We start from the raw sequence: 22,485 nt of genomic DNA, 5'->3' as shown, positions 1-22,485 counted from the left end.
ATGACCCTAGAAGCAGGTGCTACAAACGACGACGGTATATTCTCACCACATCATACACAAGCGAGACTGATACGAAATGTTCCACAAAATAGAGGGTTGCTTTAAGATTCGTATTTGCGTTGACTAAATAGCCAGCGAACAGCTATTTTCTAATATTGTCTACTGAATCTGAAACGGACGTCCAGTGTTAGAAACACACTGATTTAAACCAGATTTTGGAGGGTTTCCATTGTGGCCTGTTTAGAAAGACAGATATGTGAAGCCAATTTCTGAGGACTTCGGACAGCACCGTAAAGTTGACTGTGAAATGGTGCTGAGTAGTAATGTGCTGATGAGGCTTCATGAAACTCATTTTCAAAAGCCCACCAGATGGCACTCTTTGCTCTACATTTTCACCCATTTCAATAAAACCTCACATCATTACAAAACCAAAAGCGCCACATACTCAGACTCATAAGTCCATCACCACCAACAGAAGCTGCTCTTGAAGGACTTCTCTTAGTGGTGGGCTGATGAAGCTTCATGAAACAGAGCAATGGTTTTCAGGGCTCAGTAGGTGGTTTAAAAATGATCTGATCTCTTTCTTTTTTTTTCTGAGCAGTGTGTCATCTAGTTTGCTTTGAAAATGAGGACTGTTTCATGAAGCCTCATCACTAGTGTCCTTGTTTTCAGAGGGCACTAGATGACTAGACTCTGCTTTATGATCAACAATGTCATTGAAAGTTACATGTTATTTTAAAAACACCTAGTAAGCTCTGCAGATGAGGGCACGGTTTCATAAAGCCTCATTGGCTCCACTCAGGAATCTCAGTGGAAGGTGTCTTTGCCAGCGAAGCACATGGTCGGCAAGTATAAAAACACAATGTACTGCACGTTCACTTAACTTAAGGCAATCCTTTTGGTACATGAAGAGTGATTCCTCTGATGTGCCACTGGCAATGAGTTTATCTCTTGATGGGTATCAAGGAAGGAGCTGCCGCCGCATCTCTCTGCAAGCACAACAAGTGAGTACTATGAGTATCTGACTCGAGCAAGATGAGTGTCAGTTCATTGGGATGGTACACTGAGGATAAACCAGAGATTTTAAGACAAATGTATTTCATCCTCACATAATTTACATTGGTCTGGTCAGTCTTCCTGTGTAAAATGAGTGTAAAAGTCTTGTACTTCTACCCAAAAGATAATGTACTGGTACAACTCTACTTCAAAGCCACTCACCTTGTGAGGTGTAACCCTAACATTTAACAAAAAATCCTGCTTCCAATTTCTTCCAAAACTAATCTGCCCATCAAAAATGGACTATTGATGTTGTTCAGAAGGACTAAATCAAAGTATGAAGGTCCATGTACAGAATACTGCCTCAAAGCTGGTGCATTATTGCAGGTAATACTTCCTCAATAGGTGGATTTGTACCAGCCAGGCTTTAGGGGAGGGACAATTTTTTGGAACAGTTTCGCACATAAGTTTTCTGTGTTAGCCCAATCCTTTTCCTCGATCAATTCCTTCAATACGCTGCAGATTCCTGACTGTAAGTATTCCTCATAGTGCTACCTGAAAACAGTGACAGTGACATTGGTGGAACTTTGTACCTTACAAGGCAGAATATGTGCGCTCTGCAAATAACAATGCATGAAGTCATTTGGTTCAAATCCCTAAGAAGTCTAAGTTGGGCACTTCCCTCAGCCTGTCTCCACCTCTTTACTCACACATATCCTCCTCATGTCCTTTAACTCAACCATGAAAGTCATTCTCCTTTTACCTGGTTCCTCCATTGCGCTCCACGGTCACTCCTCTTGATATGTTCAATGCACTCTGACCTCCCAGGCCAGATACACCAAAATAAAGTACCCGTAAAGGCTGTTGAGAGTATTGAAGAGTTGCAAGGCTATTTCATTGCCATACAACTGGCCATTGGTTTGGGTGCACAGTTGGTAGCTGACCCCAGTTGCGACTTGCAATTGCGACTAGATGACCTGTCAGTGCAGGTCAATTGGCAAGAGCCTGGTGAGATTTGTGTCAAAAAGACCGACCTATTTGAAGTGACCTTAGAAAAGCACTTGCGTGTTTAGTAAGTTGGCAAATCCTGCTGAGTGAAAATGTTGACATCTTGTATTCCATTCACAGTTGAGTCACCTTGACCTGCGTCTCAGAGTGGCAGCTTGTTTACCGAATCAATCCTCATTCAGCGACATCTGGTGGCCGGCATCACGTGACGCAGCCGCTTCGAAACCCGCGCGGAATCGCCACCTCAAACGGAAGACGTAATTATTACCCATAAATCCCCGGCGCCGCTCCGTAGTTTTTCTTTCTGGAATAAATGGCCTCTCATTCCATTATTCTCCAGTCATTATTTATATTTGCTTATCTGGCGTTTGAGGTCTTCCTCCGCCATCGCTGAGAGAGAGGCAGGCCATGTTGGGCTCATCAGCTTGAATAAGTAAAGGAAACAGTTTGACAGGGCAGGTAATGAGAAGTAATGAATCACTAATCACCGTCTCTTACGACCCTCCGAGCACAGATGAAAAATTCAAGATAATTAGCTTGCACACTTGTGAAAACAATATTTAAGTCTGCTGGCATCGCATGGCACAGACGTAACAGATTCGCTTTGTCGCCGACATACATCAAGGCCGTGCTGAAGTCCCAATATCAAGCTGTTATTGGAAAGGCTCTTGCCGTGTAATTTTGGTGACGGATCTGATCAGGAGGTGCAATCTCGCCCTTTTTTTTTCCCCACCCTCTCATGAGAAATATTGCCAAAAATGCAAGTATGAGGAATGTTTCCCCACCAGGATTGTCTCTAATGAGTAAGAAAAAAAAAACATGGCAGTGACATGCTTTTAAATTTGTGTAAACGTCACACAGGGGGAAGATCATATCTGCTGGGTTCGCTCACACACACACACACGCACACACTACAATGTGTGGAAGGGTAGTGAGGCCGCAGCTCGGCGGTAGACTGAAGGACGCTTTGACAGAACCTGTGTTTGACAAGACGGCGCAGGACTGAAAGTACAGGATCCAGACATGCGCTGTCAGTCAGACGCAGCAGTTTAGTCACAGTTACAAAGAAAATAATATGCGTTAACAGCACTGAGGCACACATATGGGCCTGCTGGAGCCCCGTGTCCCGAGGCTGGGATTGAACTGATGCCAGAGAACATAAGCCCGAGATATAGAGAGAATTACAAGCGAACAAATAAAACATGGGGATTATGTCAGTATGAGAAATGGGGACCTCGTAATTCTGCATCCAGGGCCTGCAGGCTGCTCGCCCCGAGTCTGCACCTGTGCATCTGCCGTCCCGCTGCTTTGGTGAGCTAAATGAAGGATGTTAAAATGTAACAGTCAGGAAAAGCGTGACAGAACTGGATTAGCAGAGCTGTTTTGTGACGGCTGCACACTGATTTATCCAGGAGTCGTGTAACCATGGTTCAGCATTCTGGGGTGGGGTCAGAGGGTGAGACTCTGTGCTAGAATTTACAATGTTTTATTTGGAGATGGCTTCGGGTCGACTCCAGCTTGAGGTAATCTAGATCTTTTTCTACGTGGAGTTTGTCCACACTAGCGTTGTAGTCAAGACCACACCAACTGACCAATACATTATCCAGACCAAGGCATGATATTTGGAGGTTGGGACCGAGATGAGACCAAGATTTTTGGAGATCAAGACCAAGACGAGACCAAGATATATGGAGGTAGAGACAGAGATGGTAGAGCAGAACCGGTCTGGTAACTTGCAGCACACACTGTGGTCCTCTTGTGGATCAGATTGAGACCCCTGGTAAATATCAAAGAAAAAACACACAACAAACCTCAACAAAAAGCCAGAATCCTTCTTTCACCAACTATGCCAGTCTTCTCTGCCGGTCTTGACCGGACTTGAATAGAAATCCTAAGTCCACACAGTCCAGGACAGAGACAAGACAGAGTGAAAATGCAAGCGTGACCAAGACAACAAGACTGAGACCCTAAAGAAGTAAGACAAGTCTTGAATAATATAACACCTGTTAATACTAAATCCATCCTCTGGGCACTCTGGTTTCCTCTCACTGTCCAATAAAAGGCAGGAGGTAATTCATGACTCTAAACTTTTCAATGGCGTGCGGGTATGCATGAATGAATGTTCGACAATATGCGAGACAGGCTTGTGACCTGCCACTTCTGCTAGGGAACAAGAAAAGCACTGAGTTTCTCCGGTTCTCCGGTAGAACAGTGAGATGCCGTACAAGTGAAGGAGGAAACCTGTAAGACCGTCCTGAATCCACAACAGAACTGTAAACAATGCTGAAAATGTCATGAAAATCGCCTCCCAAGCTTGAGCTTTCGAGCTGTCGACAAACAGACCGGCACCGCCGAAAACATAACGACCGCCTTGGTGAAGGCATTTGGCCCAAGCAAAACATTCTAAACCACTTACACAAATGTCTCAGCCCCATGGAGCCCCACTTCATTCTGTGTGGCCTATGATAGCTGCTTATCTTCTTGAACGAAAAAATGGTGTGACAACTTTCTGCCACATGTTCCATCTTCATGGCATATTTGTGAAGCTCAACATGTATTCAGACTTTTTCTAAATGGATCACTTCTAAGCAAAATGTACCCAATAAAAATGATGACCATTTGAATCTCCCATGCGATACATTTCTTCATTGTATTTGTTTGTGTCTGTCATAACACTATGAAAACCCTCTGACCACAGGGAAGAGAATAATCCCTGACAGACAATGACATACGACAACATTCACTACTGAATTCACTACTATTTGATTGACTTCTCAATAACTGACTCTCACTTCAGAGCAAAATCAGACGGAGCAATCTTCCTTGGTTCGACTGGGGTGTTGTGATTTAACCTCAGGTGCCACCTTGGAATGATAGTTATAAAGCACTTCTTATTTAAGTCTTTAGACGTAAGCATCTCTATAAATCTCCATGTGGTTTTGGTCGCACTACGGTGCCGTGGTCAGACGCTTTTAAAGGACACAGCTTGTGATTCGGAACTACACAAAATGGACGGCTCCCTCGTGTTCATCTAAATATCAGTGACAGAAAGTGATTTCTGCTCAGCCATTTGTGTCGCGTTATCACCTAAAGTTCATTTGAGTTCCTCTCTCCCCGTTTCCGCTGAAACAGACCTGTCTCGCATAACAAACAAGTCGACCAAACTCTATTAAATCCACTTCATGGGGATGTGATAGTGCCTCAAGTTAAAGGCTATAATTGAAAAGCATTTGACAAACCACGCACCGCAAAGAGACAATAGACAAGCTGTGATTCTCACTTGAGTTATTCAGTGGAAATGATTATCATCATCTCATTCTGTGCCCCACACAACTTATGACCGGAAAACAGTGATTCCTAGATATGTTCCTGTTAACGATCTCCAGATGGATAGATGCCGCCATGATAATGATTTTTGTCTTTTTCCGTTTGCTGCATGAATCCGTATGTAATGACCAAAAAGCAGTTTTATATAAACCGTCTGATGAAAACGATGGAAGTGTGCGGCTTCAGGTTGATGTTTCCACCATAGAGAAAGTGAATGACTAATGAAATCTTTGATTCTTGTTTGTTTCACCCGGTGCTCTCACTACCTAGTTGTTACCTTGTAATAAGAACGTGTAGCTGTGTAGATGGATAACAGGGTCACCATCAGTTGCTCGAGGGTTACTCCGCCTTTTAAGGTGGGCTTTTAAGGAGGACCATTAAGTGTGCGGTATGCGCTCTACCGTTCACTAACCTGCGAAAAATCATAGGACGAGGTCTGGAAAGTGCAGATTAGAGGAGTCAAACTCAACCACAGAAGAGGCAAAATAACAACAAGCCGACTAAGACTCACAGAACTTTTTAATCAGGAATAGAAAAGTAATTTATAACTTGGGCTTTTAACTACGATAAGAGCTTCACCTGAAGAATGAAACACATTTGCCTGAAGGCAGAGGAAATATTGATATTGATGACGATGACGAAGATCAGAAAGGGGGGGTCATTCATTTTTCTCCATCACTTTCATTGAATATTCAGCTGAAACCTTTCAATAACTTTGTATGGGCGGAGCCTGCATTTAAAGGCTATCCAGGACAGAGTGGAGCCTTATGGTGCAGCAACCTTGGTCTCTCTACTGAAAACCCTTGACTCTTGTCTAGTGATGGGCTGATGAAGCTTCATGAAATCTTATTGTCAGAGATCAGTAGGTGGAGCTGTTGGTTTAAAAATGATGTAGGTTTTCAGAGAACCAGTGGTTCAAATCCCAGGATTGTAGCGCAGAGAGTGCCATCTCGAGGGATTTGGAAATGAGGACAACGTTTCATGAAGCCTCATGACCCGTCACTACTTTACTGATTTCCTCGGTCCAAATAAGGGGCGTCTCATACACTCTTGGGTGGTGTGGGTGTCATCCTTTGTAAACCCAACGTGTCAATAAGCGTGTCATTCCAAGCGGCACATAAATACAGCAAATTAACACAAATTAAAAAGGAGACACTTTAATTTCTCTGTTGTGACATAAATCAAAGGCATTTTTTTTATTTTAAAGGAAGCCTTTTGTCTGATCTGATCCCAGGAGAACTCTTCGAGTGACACTTTGACAACAAGCCAGCGCAGAAGTGAAACCAGTCAAAGCCGCAGAAATGAAGAGCCTCCCTGGAAAGATGCTCCTGTCGGCTGATTTGAAGTGACAGCCGCATCCTTGACAAACACACCTGTCATTGTTCGAGTCACATCACATTTACAGTTTCATAGACAGCACAGGTCTGCAGGTGTGTGTTTGTGTGCTCATGCATGTGACCAGAAGAAACTTTCTCTTTCTTTCTGTCTCCACAGAAGCCTTCGCTGCCTCTGCTCCAGCTGTTCCTCAGGAACGCGGCCAGTTTATTTCATCGGCTCTTCCAGACGATGTTTATGAAACTAGACATCTGGGTATTTACTCTCAAACTCTCAAATGCATTGAAGATGGATTTGGTGTGCCAAACTCTGTGTGGAGGTCAATGTTGTTGAGAAGGGTGAAGACTTACAACAAAAAAAGGGAGTCGTAAATTCAAGGTTGCCGATTCAAATTCATTTATATTTGATGTGCTTCCTGACTCCGTCCTTTTGAGCAACCTTGTCTTTCCTCAGTCATTGTCCTGAAGTGTGTCTAACCTGATCACGGTGCTCTAGGCCTCAGTCAAGCTGAAAACCAATGGCTCCCCTCCTTGCCTCATTAACAGTGACTCAAAGCAGTTCATTGCCCACCAACGGAATCTCATCCGAATGTACAGTATGTATATTTTCATACAGATATGAAGGCACTATTACACACCTCTTGGATCATTCAGCAGCAGCTGCAGAAGGTTCTGCCAAACGTCCTTCTCCTGGGCAACATCCACCTGCTCCGACTGGAGATCCCGAGACACTCCCAAGCCAGTGAGGAGATATAATCCCCCCACCTGGTCCTGGATCGATCCCTTGGTCTCCTCCCAGCTGGGCGTACCTGAAACACCAAAGGGGGGCATCCAGGGGGCATCCACATGAGATGAGATGACTCGGAGAAGCAGCGGCTCTACTCCAAGTCTCTTCTGAGTAACAGAACTTCTCACTCTCTCTCTACGGGAGACGCCTAAATTACATTACACCATAAAATGTAAACTTCTTTCCTACTTTATTGGGATGTAAAAAATACAGTGGTACCACAGAAATAGCATCAAGGTTCCTGACACTTACAACAATAACTGGTATAAAATTAAACGTGAACACTATGTGACATTTATGAATTGTGGAAGTGCTTCTCATCAAGTAAGCATTTCATTTCTGGCCATGTGGAATGTCTGCGCAGGCTGATCTGCCCTCTGAACTGGTGTATGACATACAGCAGCTGCTAAGTAGAGATACCACATAATCAAAAAGGTAGCTCCAAGCAAAGCCATGTAAGACACAATGGAACTTGCTAAGATGTTCAATAAAAGCCTTTCATGACTTTATATTTTTTAAGTTGACAAGATATCTGAAGCCACCCAAGTGTGACGATCAGAGTGCAACAAAACAAAGTGCACGTAGTTTGCTGCAGGGCACACTGACTCCAAACAATGATGTTATTTGTTAGCACTTTATTCACACACAAATGCAGACTAAAAGGAGGAAATGCAAGTTACCTAATGTAACGTCAGTGAACCATGGGTGACACTGAACTGCAAGTAAAACACCAACCAAGTCAAAGAACAGAATCTGAAAACAGAGAAACGCAAAAAGAAACATGAACAGGAACAGAACATGTTAGAGAACCAGGAAGCAAAAAACGTGGAGGTCAGATCACTCGCTGCCAGCCAGGACTGTGAGGACGAAAACCTGACCGGGGGATGTTGCGATGGCAAGCGGGCTGAGCATGGTCTGCTTGGGGTTTCTTCATGTGAAATTCACTCCCACGTTATGTGAAGGTCTTGAGCATCAAAGATACCATCGACCGAAATAAATTCCCGTCTCCTCTGAAGGAAACAGGTCAGTTGTGTGTTCAGCTTCCGAAGGCTTCCAGGTGTGGTGGAACACGGTCAGTGGTGGAACACAGGAGCAGATGGAGAGATTTGGATTGATACTCGTGAGACAGTTGCTGGGACAAAACAAAACCTGCTCCGTTCTTGAAACTGCTATGTGTCCACCGTCATGATGCAACAGTGAGGCAACTTTTTGTTCATGCAGGTAGGGGGAGATGAGTCGGGAAGGGGGTGGTGATGGTGGTTGCGGACGGAAAGAGGGGGGTGGGTGATGAGCTGCTGCAATAATAAGCAGATTTTAATGATTTACTATAAATCAGCAGACGAGGCCTCTGCTTTGGGAGGCTGAGGGAGGGTCGGCGAGGGGGGGGGGGGCATGACAGCTCCTGACTCACACACCTCGCAAATGCCTTGCTGATGATGTGTGTGCATGTCACATCGTCAATCACTGCACACAAACACACACACATTTTACACAAAAACGGGCGCTCAGCGCACGCGCTCAGGTGCGCACAGCAGCACGTATGTATGGACACACACATGTTTAACGTCTCCTCTGTCGTGGCAGGGGACAAATCAATCACCGGTACAGAAGTTCAAGGGGGTAAGAGATTGTCTGCTCCGTTTTTCCCTCCGCTATTGATCCCATTTTACTGGCATCATCGCCTAGCTGTCTCGCAAACCCCGGGACGACGATGGATTGAAAGTAGATGATTGAGAGGGGAGGTAGGGTGACATTCACTGTAATCTCACCCCCCACCCAGCCGCCCCAACCCTGCCCCTTCTGCTAACAAATCCAATGACATTGAAAGTTAGGTTCAGAGCAGGAGTTTTTGAAGTCGATAGAATCAGGCCAATCGGCTCGGATCTGAGTAATCTGCCTCAGAAGGAAAACACACTTGGCTCAAACCAACTGTGTGTTTTTTTTTTGTTTTCCTGTCACTTTGAATTCCTCCCTCTGCTGTCATCTCTACACGTCTCCGAGTCTGAAGGTGTTGTGCCATCTCCTGTTCCCGGAATTTGACGAGAAAGACATTGGCGACGGTATTACTTCCTGACAGCACATCTCAGAGTGGGAGATGCTAAGAAGGGACGCCAAATGGTTCCGTGAATTTTTAAAAATGACGGCGGAGCGGGAGTGACGTGTACGGAATGTGTCGAGCTATTATTAAATGATGAAGCAAAAAAAAACAAAAAAAAAAAACAACCTGGCTCGCTGAAATCACAAAGGAACTCCAAGAACAAGGTAGTACTTTACTGGAAGATCACATAAATAACTAACAAGATTTGAACTAGATAAGGCGGTTAAAGCGATGTGAACATTTGGAAGGAGAGAAGGGTGTATTTAGGACAGGCAGGCTGGGGAGAGGGCATTAAGTACAGTATATGATACAAGTTTGACTGACCTCGGACCCAGATGGAAGTGTGTATTCAGTGTGAGAGAAAAATGGATGGTGTAATCTTGGGACTAATGAAGAGAGAAAATGAGAGTGGCAGGTGACAAATAAAGGTGAGATAATGGACGGGGAAGGAGAAAGTGAGGGCAGCTCTTAATAGGATGAAGAGTGGGAAGGAACTTCTAGTTGAGGTGTGGAAGTGTTTTCGGCTTATGTTAGGTTTAACTGTCTGTCGATCGACAGAAAACCTTTGAGGTCCTCGAGACGAAGTGTGAAATGGCATGAGGACTTCAGGAGCATCAGAGAAGTAAGTCAGAGAGTCAGTCAAGACGTGTTTCAGGACAGTGGTGAAGGAGAGACTCAATGAGAGTATAGCATTACATCAGTTGTCAGGCTCTCAGCCCATTCTTTTTGCTATAGTTATGGACAGACTCACAGATGAGGTCAGGGAGGAGTCTCCATGGACGATGATGTTTGCTGATGATGCAGTGATCTTTAGTGAGAGTAAAGATGAGTTGGAGGAGAAAGTAGTGAGGAGGAAGTACACGCCGGCGAGAAGAGGAGTGAAGCTCAGAAGGAGCATGATAGAATGCTTGAGTGTAAAAGAGGGAGGCAGGTGGACAATGTAGATGTGAGGAGGGAGATCAAAATGAGTAGAGAGGACAGTGGTGGGGATGACTGTCCGGTGTGATCTGTGACAGAAGAGAAAGCCGAGACACAGAGTGGCAGTTTTCATTGGGAGTGACCAAGAACTTAGAAATATTAAGTATATTAGAGGGACAGCTCCTGAAAAGCTTGGAGACAAAGACAGGGATTCCAGACTCAGATGCTTTGAACACATGGAGAGGAAGACAGATGCACCATGAAGGATGAAGAAAGCATGAAACAGCCATTGGGGTTCATGGATGAGATGAAGAGGATACGTGTGACTGCTAAGGCCATTTAAGATAAGTTAAGATGGAAGAAACTGAATGCCATAAATAAAATAATAAGTTATTTTTAAATAAAAGTATCAGGCATTTAAATGGACTTTACATTCTTGGTGTTAAAGATCTTTAATTGGACCAATAGCTCTTCCAAGACTTGGCCGGCTAAAAAAATGAGATGAATTCTTTGTGAAATCATATCACAAAACTACGTGGTGTCATGTTTTTCGTCATTGAGCTCACAGTCAAACACACACCATGAATGGTCAACACACTGTTTTTTCCCATGAAATGAAGGACAGTCCAGTAAACCTTTGACCGCCGTTCAAAGATAGACATGATACACTGCGACTTCAAAAGAATCAGCTGTTTATCTGCCAGGGGATTTTTATGACGCTGACATCTGTGAGTCAACGTTTCACAGGAACTTAGCTGGCCCCTCTTACTCAGGAATATGTCTGCAGAGTTTGAGTCCATCAACAAGTTGGGGTTTGCTGCAAGAACAATTCCCTCTCAAAACACACAACTGTCACAGGATGACATCATACTGAGCTTGGAAAAGAAGTAGAAGGACCAAACTTGATTTACCAAACTACTGCCCACATTTTTCCGATGAAGTTCCTTTCTCAGAAACCCCCTTTGAACATCTGCTTTTTCTGTTTTTTTTTTTTTCTGTGCCAAATTATGTAAAGATTTCAAAGAGCCAAAAGCCAACACAATACCCATGTCTTTCAGCCCTGATGCGGCACAGCACACACAGAACACACAGAAAGACTCTCTCCCAACCCCAAGCCAGAAATGTTCACTTGTGATAAGACGAAGTGGAGACATCAACTGGCAACATGGTAGTGCATCGCATGATAGGGTTTAAAAAAAAAAGAAAACAGGCAATGAAAGAAACATCACAGTCAGTAAATGAAAAGAGAGTTCATGCCGCTCACATCAAAGGATCATCAAAGTATTTATTTTATTGTGATCAATTCAGTAAACTCCCCTCTTTATTTCCTTTTCTCTTACCGGATATTGATCGGCTACATTCCGTTCCACGTCACAGTTCAAGTCCAGAGCCAGTTCCCCACACATGAAGATGTTTAGTGGTAAATGTTGAACATGTTTTGCATTTACGATTGTAGGCCTCCACTGTTCAATGGGACACATTCACTCTTAACACGACCCAGAACATGGTTGAAAGGTCAGTGTAAAGAAGGTTGTCACAAGAAAACTTGCCTTTCAATCCGTGTCATTGCTGGTCTCTATATGCTGTTACCGTCGTCTTATAATCCTTTCTGTCAGTCCACCGGCGTTCATATTTTGAACATTTTATTTTTAAGTTATGAAGTGCAGTTCCCAATTAGAATAAAGCACATTATAAATCAGAAACGTCCCATCAGTTTGGAAAGTAATTCAAATCCCGGACACTAAATTAGCTTGTTTGAGGACGCACATTCCCGCACATCCCTCAGCCCGCAGTTCAATAATCCGATCTGGTGATGCCGATATCGCTTAAATTATTTACCTTCAATATTACAGTGTGAACTCCGAGCGGGGATGGAGCTGAAGTCGCTGGCTGCACTCTCAGTATCGGTATATCACCGTCCGGTAGTTTATCACTGCTCATGTGCATTATGATGATGCACAAGTTTAATTACTCATAGATGGATGCTTCATTCATCTTTCTCCCGACGCTGACGTTTTGATTAAAATGTTTAAGGGATTATCTACGAGAGTCCCATTTGTGTCCTTGTGTTTGTCTTTTCAACTTTCAGCCGCTAATCTGATTTATTCCCCTTGTCTATAAATAAGTAGACGGGGTCCGTGTGATGGATGAGTCTGTTGACATTGTACAATCTGCAGGTAAACAATTACTATTCAGGCTTCATCCTGGGACAATCTATACCAGGATGCCGCCACTTAGCGATGGCCAGGAGGTTAGACGGCCTGCTTTTGTTACATGTTTGTGCAATTGCGCCTCCCATTTTACCCAAAAAAGGACGTTTTTTCGTTTATTTTAAATCAGGAGCAGGTGACACGACATCACGTCGGCAGAGAGTATCTCTTTACACGCAGTCACTCCTCATTCATCCCACACAGATTTTCCCAAACTTCTCCAGACCCCTGCGCCCCTGTAGGCGGCATCAGACTGCGGTCATCACGCGGATACAAACAGTGAGTCATGAGGAAAAAACGGGGGTTAAAATTGCTCATAAATGTGTGTGTGTGAGCTGCACAGCTGTCAGATTACAGCGTCAGTAGTTTATGAAACAGCCTGTGTATCAACAATTATTCACGTCCCTCAGGCCACTCCAGTGAAAGGCCTTCAACTGCATGTGAAAAAAAGAGGATTACAGAGGATTCTATGAGGATGCGTGGCGGAGCGAAACTCATTCAACAATGGCGGCATTCAAACGCTCTCAATGCTTTTTTTTGTTTGCCCACACAGACTTAACTAATTGCATAGTTGTCTTTTGTCTTAACTGAAGTCGGACAAGTCATTGCATATGGAGAAGTCAAACCAAACCAATCCACTGAGATGAAGGCGAATTCATCTTGCAATGTGGATAGTTTGGTAGTGGATCAAAACTGTTTTCCTCATTGGAGATACATATGTCCTTATTGTTGATTTGCAGGGTGACGTGTACGATCCTGTAATCCCAGAATATGTCTCAAAGATGTGTCATATTAAATCTCATGAGTTCCTGTGGACTCCTTACTTGGTTGAATTTGACAAAACGTCACTTGAAACTACTGCTTCAGTTTGGATCGGGTTGTGGGGAGAAAGCCAGCAGAGCAATCTGATACATTCATGTACAAACTAGGGGTGAGAGTCACATAATTCCATTTTGATATTTGACACCAGAATGATCAAATTTAACTTGAATCCGCACACATGGGCTTAACCGTCATGGTGGAAGTGTTTTAGGAATGAGAGATTTTTTTGGCTATATATAATATAAAGTGCACTGCACAAGGAAGTGTTTTAAATCTTACAATCCTTGTCCATCAGTGCAATGTTTTGGTTATGAAATCACAGTGTATAACGTGATGCACCTGGAATTGGTGCACTGAAAGATGTGTCCAGTGAACGATATATGCGAATAATCCATGGTATTTGCATCGATTTATTTATTTTTTGTCTGGAATTACATACATACATATTGGGTTAACCACGGCGAGAGGAGGGAATATACCCTGGACAGGTTTCCAGTCCATCACAGGGCACACACCATTCACACAACATGAATTTTGTGTCTGTTCTAAATGTAACTTAGAGGAAGATTTTATCAACATGGGAGGGGCCATAAATTCTTACAGTGTTGTGCTTTTAGCCTGTTTCTGAACCTTGTCAGTACCTCTGAGGTTAAATGTTCTTGACAGTATCTGTTGGTTTGTTGTGGTAAACAAATGTTTATTTGAAGAATGGATGAGTGGCTCGTCTTTTGTTGATAAAATCTTCCATGAAGTTACATTTAGAACAGATGCAAAATGTGTGAGTCATTTACCATGAATCACAAGTTAACTCCAGTTCAGTGTGATTAAATGAGATTAAAATGTAAACATTTTTATCTATTGGCAGCCCTAGTAAAAACCCATTCAGTGGACATCTAGCTGTGTGTTTTTCCAGCGAATACACTCATCTGACGAGACGAGACACGATACTGGATTCATAAGAATGTCTTGTCGATAAAGTGACAAACCATACAGATGCATTTTGAAATGTTTTATAACTTGCATTCATGCATGTACTATTGAACTTCCTTTTTGCAAGATTTAAAAAAAAAACATTTCTCCTAAAAATTTAATCTCAGAATTCTGACTTGAAAGTGAGAATTCTGACATTTTTTTCCTCAGATTTCTCACTTGAAAGTGAGAATTCTGACTTCAAAGTGAGAATTCTGACATTTTTTTTCCTCAGATTTCTGACTTGAAAGTGAGAATTCCGACATTTTTTTCCTCAGATTTCTCACTTGAAAGTGAGAATTCTGACTTCAAAGTGAGAATTCTGACATTTTTTTCCCTCAGATTTCTGACTTGAAAGTGAGAATTCCGACATTTTTTTCCTCAGATTTCTCACTTGAAAGTGAGAATTCTGACTTCAAAGTGAGAATTCTGACATTTTTTTTCCTCAGATTTCTGACTTGAAAGTGAAAATTCGGACTTTTTTCCCCCTCAGAATTCTGACTTGAAAGTGAAAATTCTGACTTTTTTCTCAGAACTCTTTGTGAATTCTCACTTTCAAGTCAGAAATCAGAGAAAAAATGGTCAGAATTTTCACTTTAAAGTCAGAATTCTGAGATTAAAGTCAGAATTCTGAAATTAAAGTCAGAATTCTGCCAATTATTATTTTTTTCTTCTTCACTGGCTCTAATCCTCATCCGTACTCACACATACAAGTCTGGAAGTTTAGTTCTAAAAAGTGTCTTGTTATGAATGTTTTAGCAAAGCATTAGCCTCTGTGCATGGCACTATTTTGTTACACTGCTCACTTTTTTTCTGAGCATGTCACTTGGCTTCTGTATGTTATTTCCACTGGGCATCCAAAATGTTGCCTCCTAAATGATTTAAACGTCTCATCCATTTTCTATTCCTGGATAACTGATGCTATCATTAGGTCAGTGGAAAAACACAAGCCATTTTTGCATTCAAACATAACTGGGGCCTAGTTTCGCAAGAACATTTAAGACTTTGGAGGAATCCATGGAAAACTGCCTTGTTATTTGTTGAATGGCTTTGTTTTAATATGCAAATTTATGTAATAATAAGCAGTAATTTAGAAATATTTCATGTATTTCACATCGTGATTTTCAAATAGATGAGGGACTGTCTTAACTCAACAATTTTGCTGACACTAATCTACAAATGTATCTGAGCCATGATCATCAATACGGATCTCCATGGTCTGCCAGATAATCGGTGCGAGGCGCTGATCAGAAACCGCAGAGATCAGGCTGAGTGATGGAGGGTCACATGTGCGAGCATCATCATCTCAGGTGTTTACGTGGTGACGCACTAACAGAGAGTGACAGCAGCAGACTGCTGTTTGGACTCAGCGGTGATGGAAGGACAAAGCTGTGGCCCGTGGTTCATCGGCTCAGACATTACTGGGCCGTTTCTGTCCAACGCAGTGTGATGTCTTGTCACCTGACACTGGGCTGCTTTGACAAGCTGCGGCACCTTGTGGGAGCGTTGTGAGGACCTCGTGTCCACACACACACACACACACACACCATCACTTCCTCTTACTCATGTTTGCTCGGTGAGTTGGCTCATGTTCCGACTGTCTGCGTCTGTGTGTCATGCAGAGACAGATTTCTCCACCACAAGGTTCAATCGTTTGAGCACACAACTTTTCAAAATTGGAACCAGATGTCTGGTTTAACTTAATGAGAGGAATTAGATTGTTAGGTCATGAAAAAAAATCTGTCTAAAAGGTATTTGATTACTTTAAAGGAGGAATGTCTGGAGCAGAGGTTAGTAATGGAACGTGGTTACTTCAGATATGGTTGCAACTGTTACGTTCATTTGTTCTTCGTGCCATTATTTTCGTCCCCCCGGTTTTCTTCTGTTTGTTTTCCTTTTCCTGTTTTTCCTCCACTTAAGCGGCGCAGCTGGCAGCGATCTACTAATCAAGACACTCCAGTTATCTACACCTCGATGCCAGCTCGCGTCACCAGATGGTTGCTTCACCTCCTCACGGTAACTCCTTCGAAACTCCTTTCTCTCGTGCTTCTGATTATTCCAATTCTGTGCGTTCATGACTTTCTTTCAGACGCCTCCTTAGTTTCCTCTCCTTACGCTGCTTTCTGTTTATTGCCTCTCGCTATTTAAAAAACAGACGTTAACTGTTCGAAACACGCCTATTTAAACCCGATTTTGGAGGGTTTCCAACATGGCCTGCTCTAAGGACCTCAGACAGCACTTCTGTAAAGTAGGACTGTAAAATGGTGATGAGTAGTGATGGGCTGATGAGGCTTCATGAAACAGAGTCTTCATTTTTAAAGTCCACTAGATGGCATTCTCCGCTCTAAAATCCTTATATTCAAACAACCATTTCAATGAAACCACACGTCATTTTTAAAGCAAGATCGCCACTGTTTCATGAAGCCTCATCAGCCCATAACTAGTGCTGAATCATGAAAAGCCACGAATGCTTAACATCACGAGTTCTTTTTTGTTCAATTTTGCAACAATGAAAGCACTTCTCATATCAGAAATTGTACATGTTCAGCTTTTAATAAATTTGCCAGAAAGTATTTGTATGTCAAAAAAGTGTTGTGGTAAAGTGGTACATTATGACAGTATTTTGTATCAATCAAATGCAGTTTACAAAAAAATGATCCGCTTATTTATTGTTATTCCTGGTGAAAATGTAGACTTTTCCAAAGAACCCATTGTTACTACAGTTAAACTAGACAACCCTGAGGTCAAAAGTTCACCTGTTAGAGCATCACTGTTAATGTTACTTACTTCTTATTGGCATGGAGTGCATCGCCCCACGCATTGACTGTCAGGTGAACATAAAAAGGTCTACAAGAGGATTCGCAAGACAATAGCTCATGTCGTAAAAATTGATCGCAGCAGAGTGGACCACAGGGAAAACATCCAAATTGTTAAAGCCAGCAGTAAGAAGCTGTTTGCTTTAACATTAACTCGTAACTGACGGCTGAAGGTTTGAGGATTGGAGCTTCCAGTTATTACACATCTGTTTCCTGTCAATCTTCTGACAAGATGAACAGTTAATCTGTTGTTGTAGTCCACTATCTCTGCACTGTAGAATGCACAAAATGAAACCACAAACTCAGTCTGAAATTATGGCTTACAGGTTTGAAAATACGTTTGAATCAAAATATGTAATATATGATGTAAATACAATATATATATATATATATATATATATATATATATATATATATATATATATATATATATATATATATATATATATATATATATCCAAACAATATATAACATGCACTGAGTAACATATAATTATTATATTTTACTTTTTGACCCACAAGTTCATATTGTGCCACCCCATAACCATGTGTTTTGCAAACCATAATTCACTTCAGAAGCAACATTTCCCTCACATAGAATGGTGTGTTCACTGCCTACAGTATGAGCCTAGTGGTCCATTTGAATGGGTGATATATACTTTGAAATACGTCCATACAATGGGGTGATTTTGTCTGTATCAGGTGACAGTACAGTAGCCCATCACAGTGCACATGCAAACAGACGATCACTCAGAGACTTTCACATCTTCCGATAACCATCAATGAACCACTGAATGTTTTTTGACTGTTGGAGGAAACCTGAGTCAAAACAGAAACACAAACTCTACACAGAGAGGATTCAGGTTCTGTTCAGACCCAGCGTTGCGGCTCATTTGAAGCATTGAGGCACATCATCACAGTACATTGTTCACCAGTTTATACACACATGTGCTTTATCCATGTCACAAAAACACACTTGGACAGACGTGCATTACGACACAAGTACCCTTCTCTCAATAGACAAACACGACCCCCACATGGCGCAGCCCTCGTCTCGCTGATACACTCACACAACTGCAGCAGCGTAATAAATTGACCTTATGAAAGCATTTTGTTGAGTTAGAGTGGATCACTTTCACCGCCCCTCCCTCATCCTGCTCTTCTGACCGTCAGGAATGAGCGACATTTCTTACGAGAACAAACCTTTAATTGTCTGGCCCTGCCGACATGTAAAGGAAGTGATGCGTTATATTATATCATCCCTCTCCCTGACGTCCCCTGAATGACCCCCTGAATCAACCATTCGGCCAAATGGGCCCTTTGTTGCTCACATTTTAATCCCAACCTCTCAGTCATCTGCGGAGAAATGTCTAAATCACTTCCTGCGCGCGTGTAACTGACATGGCAGATATGTGATTGGGATTGACGTGGCCCCGGTCGTCCTCCTTTCCTACGGGCCACGGTCGATGAGGAACATCCACCATCCTGCGAGAGCGTTAAACTGTTCACTCTCCTTTGTTCTTCCCTCTTTTTCCGCGGCAACACCAGAGGGGGAGAGATGAAGAGGGACAGAGTGACAACAGAGACTGATTTAGCCTTCACCCCCAAAAAGGGTGCAAGTTTGGGTCAGTTCCTATCGACGAGTCGCTGGAGGGAAGAAGAAGGGAGCTATTGTGTTTTCATGCGTCTGTTATTGCAGTGGATGCTTTTGCAGCCGGAGAAAACAAGTCAGTGTGCGAACCTCGTGGAAAGAAGGTGTCGACACACAACAAAGATCTGAGCTATAAACAAGCCAAATCACTGCGTTTGGCTACCACAATAAAACACATACACACGCTACATGTCTGACACGATCACACAATCCAATATTTTCATTTTTATCACAGACAACAAAGATACACAGAGGCATCGGGAAAACACGCGTGGGTCATATTTGTTTTTGTTGTTCACTTAGGTGAACACACACACAAGGACGAGACTAACAGGAACAACACTGATTCGAAAACATTTCGCTTGGAAATGAAAAATGCATACACACCAATGACACAAAAACACAACAATGTATTATAACTTGAAAGTAATACACTGTAACAGATGCACACACTTTCATTTTTTTTGGCTTAATTGCTATAAAAACAGAAACACAAAATATAACACCCCATCACACACACACCTGTGATGTACACTTACGGAAACGTTTAGCAACATGTTTGTGTGTACTGTTATCACTAAAAGAGGCTCCTATATGGGAAGATTGCCATGGACACAATTGCAATAAAACACTTGTCTGTGTGTTGCTATGAATAAAAACACAGTTGTGCGACTTGGGAAAAAAACAAAAAAACTGCTAGCATGTTTATACTCGATCTCGATTTAACTGCTCCCAAAGTTTTGTTCCGGTTCAGATTGACTTGACGTATCAACCAGTGTTCCACAGATGTCTTCATTTTTCACACGGCGTGTCGGTGACAAACTACAACAGGACACACACACAACCATACATCAAAACACATCTTGGACATTTCTCTTAGAGAATATAAAATAAAATCCAAGAAAACAGCTACGTACCGTTTTGCCATCAAAACCAAAACTCAGGAGAAGTTGAACAGACTCAAGCTCTTTCTTTCAGCTCCAACATGGCTCAAGCCCTTTCTTTTCCGGTTCCTGTCGCGTGACACATACGTCACCTTTTATCCCCTCAGCGACTTCAAATGCCTTAACAGGGGGCGCCAAACCCAACACCTTAACTAGCTCCCACACATATATACGTACAAGACATCAAAGCATTCAGACAAACCCAAAATGGTGACAGATACACTCGGGTACCGGAAGTAAAGAAATCCCAGACCCAACATGGAGCTGGCCGGTGGTACTTGCAGCGGCCTGACAACTAAATCAGGGGTGAAATTACGGCACTACGTCTCCTTTTGTAGATGTTGCCTCAGCCAGGCAGGCCTGCTATCGGATAACTAATTAGGCAAAGAAAGTTAAGTGTGAAACCTCGTCTGGCTGAGAGGTTCGAAAGCGGCAATGCATTCACAGACAAGAGACTGTTTGGTGGACGTTATTGATTCGGAGGCTGAGGCAGAGATCAATGAAAAGAAACAGACTGAGACAAAGAGTGGCATTTAAGGCTGGAAAAAAGCTGACATTTCCTCCATCACTGTCACGGCCGACACCATAAAGCAGCGGAAAATATTAAAACATTTCTCATCCGCGCCCGAGTATTGGCAGCAGAAATTGTTTTCTTGGCGGTGTGATACTCGGGCTGAACTCCCGGTAGAATCCCCGGGGATGGCAGATTGGTGCCGGTGACATATTGGCACCAGCGTTTACACACACCTGCCACTCATTCCCAAACAGCCCAGGAGCGGAGCTGGAGAGGGCAGATAGCTGGGCCGCCATCAGGGTGGGAAGGTGTGCTGGAATTCATCACTGATAACAGGTTTGTGTTTGTTGCCGCACACAGAAGCTTCTATTAGTCAGCAACACTGCGTGGCACTTATGCATATGTCGCGTTCAAGCGAGTGCGGATGCCTTATCTGCGTCTGTGCGCCAGCACCCACCTCACTGCTGGCGATTATGGATGTGCGGCGTGTCCTTTGAATGCACTCGGCCACTGGTGAACTCTGAGTGACACGGCTATTGCAGGGTCATATGTCTATTTGTAGGATAAATGATATTATGCTACACTAAGAGAATTACACAGAGGATGTCCCTCACAGTCACCGGGCGATCTGTCATGGTTACTTTGTGCGTCTGAAGCCTCCATGATCTGTGTTCACCCACCCACCCAGAACCAGCGTTAATGGATGTCGTCATTCACACATGGGTTTCTAAATGGCTAGTTGAGTGTGTCCCATCGCGGGAAATACATTTTGTAATGTTAAAGTGGGCAGAACTAGAAGAAGACCATGAAACAAAAGTGAGTAGAATTGTGAGTGTCTGTATTAATAAAGCATTTCTTGTTGTCAAGTTTCTGACCACAAACAAAAGCAGCAGGAAAATAAGGTGGTAAAAAGTGTTACACTCTGAGCAAAGAACCTTAAAACGCCACAAACCACAACGGTATTCAACACCTCGTACACAGGGCGGGCAGCTCACCAGTCACACCAACTATTCCCCAGTCATATTTTTGGACTGGAAAATAAACAGTCACACAAACAGACACACATAAAAATGTTTTTTTTTTTTTTTATCGATTTGATGAGTCATATTTAACAGCTACTTTTCCTCAGCGATTCCCTCAGAGCTCCCCGGCGTGCTCCCTCTCCTTCCCTCGCTCCTCTGCTCTCCCTCGGTGGTATTTGACAGCGGTAAAGCAGGAGACGCAGGAGAGCAAACAGCAGGTGAACTCGCTCTGCTACGCAGCCGTGCCATCTGCTGCAGTCACATGACTTGTGCTGCAAACTCGCTCAAACGCCATGATGCCCCATCATGGCTGACAGATCAATCAATCACAAGTGAGGAGCGCGAGAGGACGGAGAGGAGCCTCATTGTCCCGGGCTCAGGTCAATACCCAACATATGTATTGCCTTGTGTTTACTGGTAATTTGGGAGTCTCCTCCAGACTGATCAATACGGTTAAAACATTTGCTGTTGCTATTGATTTTTAAGGTTAATCCAAATTGCATCATTTGTCAAGCGGAAAGGTCGTAAAGTCATATTTCGTTTGTTGCTGTACTTTAATTGATGATGAACGGAGGAGTATAACAGAGAATTACCAACGTCAAAACACAGCGGCGGCGGAACAATAGCAGGGCTGTTTTGACTGAACTGTTGAAATAGCTCCACAGTGTCTGAGCAGGTTAAGTCAGTCCTGAGTCCAAGATCCAACACTCACTGAAACAAGTCCAGAGTTCAGGGGCACCAGGAACGATCGGGGAACGCATGATACTAACAACTAAAGAGTACAGAATGAGCGCAGACAAAAAAAACGACAACTGAAAGTCTCAGGCACTGTGACGAAAAAGGAGGGAAAACCAGGAGCGAAAAAACAACACAAAAGTAATGGGAAATACGGGGAAAATATTTGCGTAGACAGACAAGGAACACACCGGAACAATAGCAGGGCTGTTTTGACTGAACTGTTGAAATAGCTCCACAGTGTCTGAGCAGGTTTCACTTGTGCTTCCGTGGTTCACCTTAAGTCAGCCAGGTTGACTGAAAGAAAACGGAAGTCAGTTAGTGAGCTAATACC

This window comes from Synchiropus splendidus, chromosome 14 (assembly GCF_027744825.2).
Source record: "Synchiropus splendidus isolate RoL2022-P1 chromosome 14, RoL_Sspl_1.0, whole genome shotgun sequence".
Taxonomy (NCBI): domain Eukaryota; kingdom Metazoa; phylum Chordata; class Actinopteri; order Syngnathiformes; family Callionymidae; genus Synchiropus; species Synchiropus splendidus.
The sequence above is the reverse complement of the archived record's forward strand: the minus strand, read 5'-3'. Positions refer to the sequence as shown.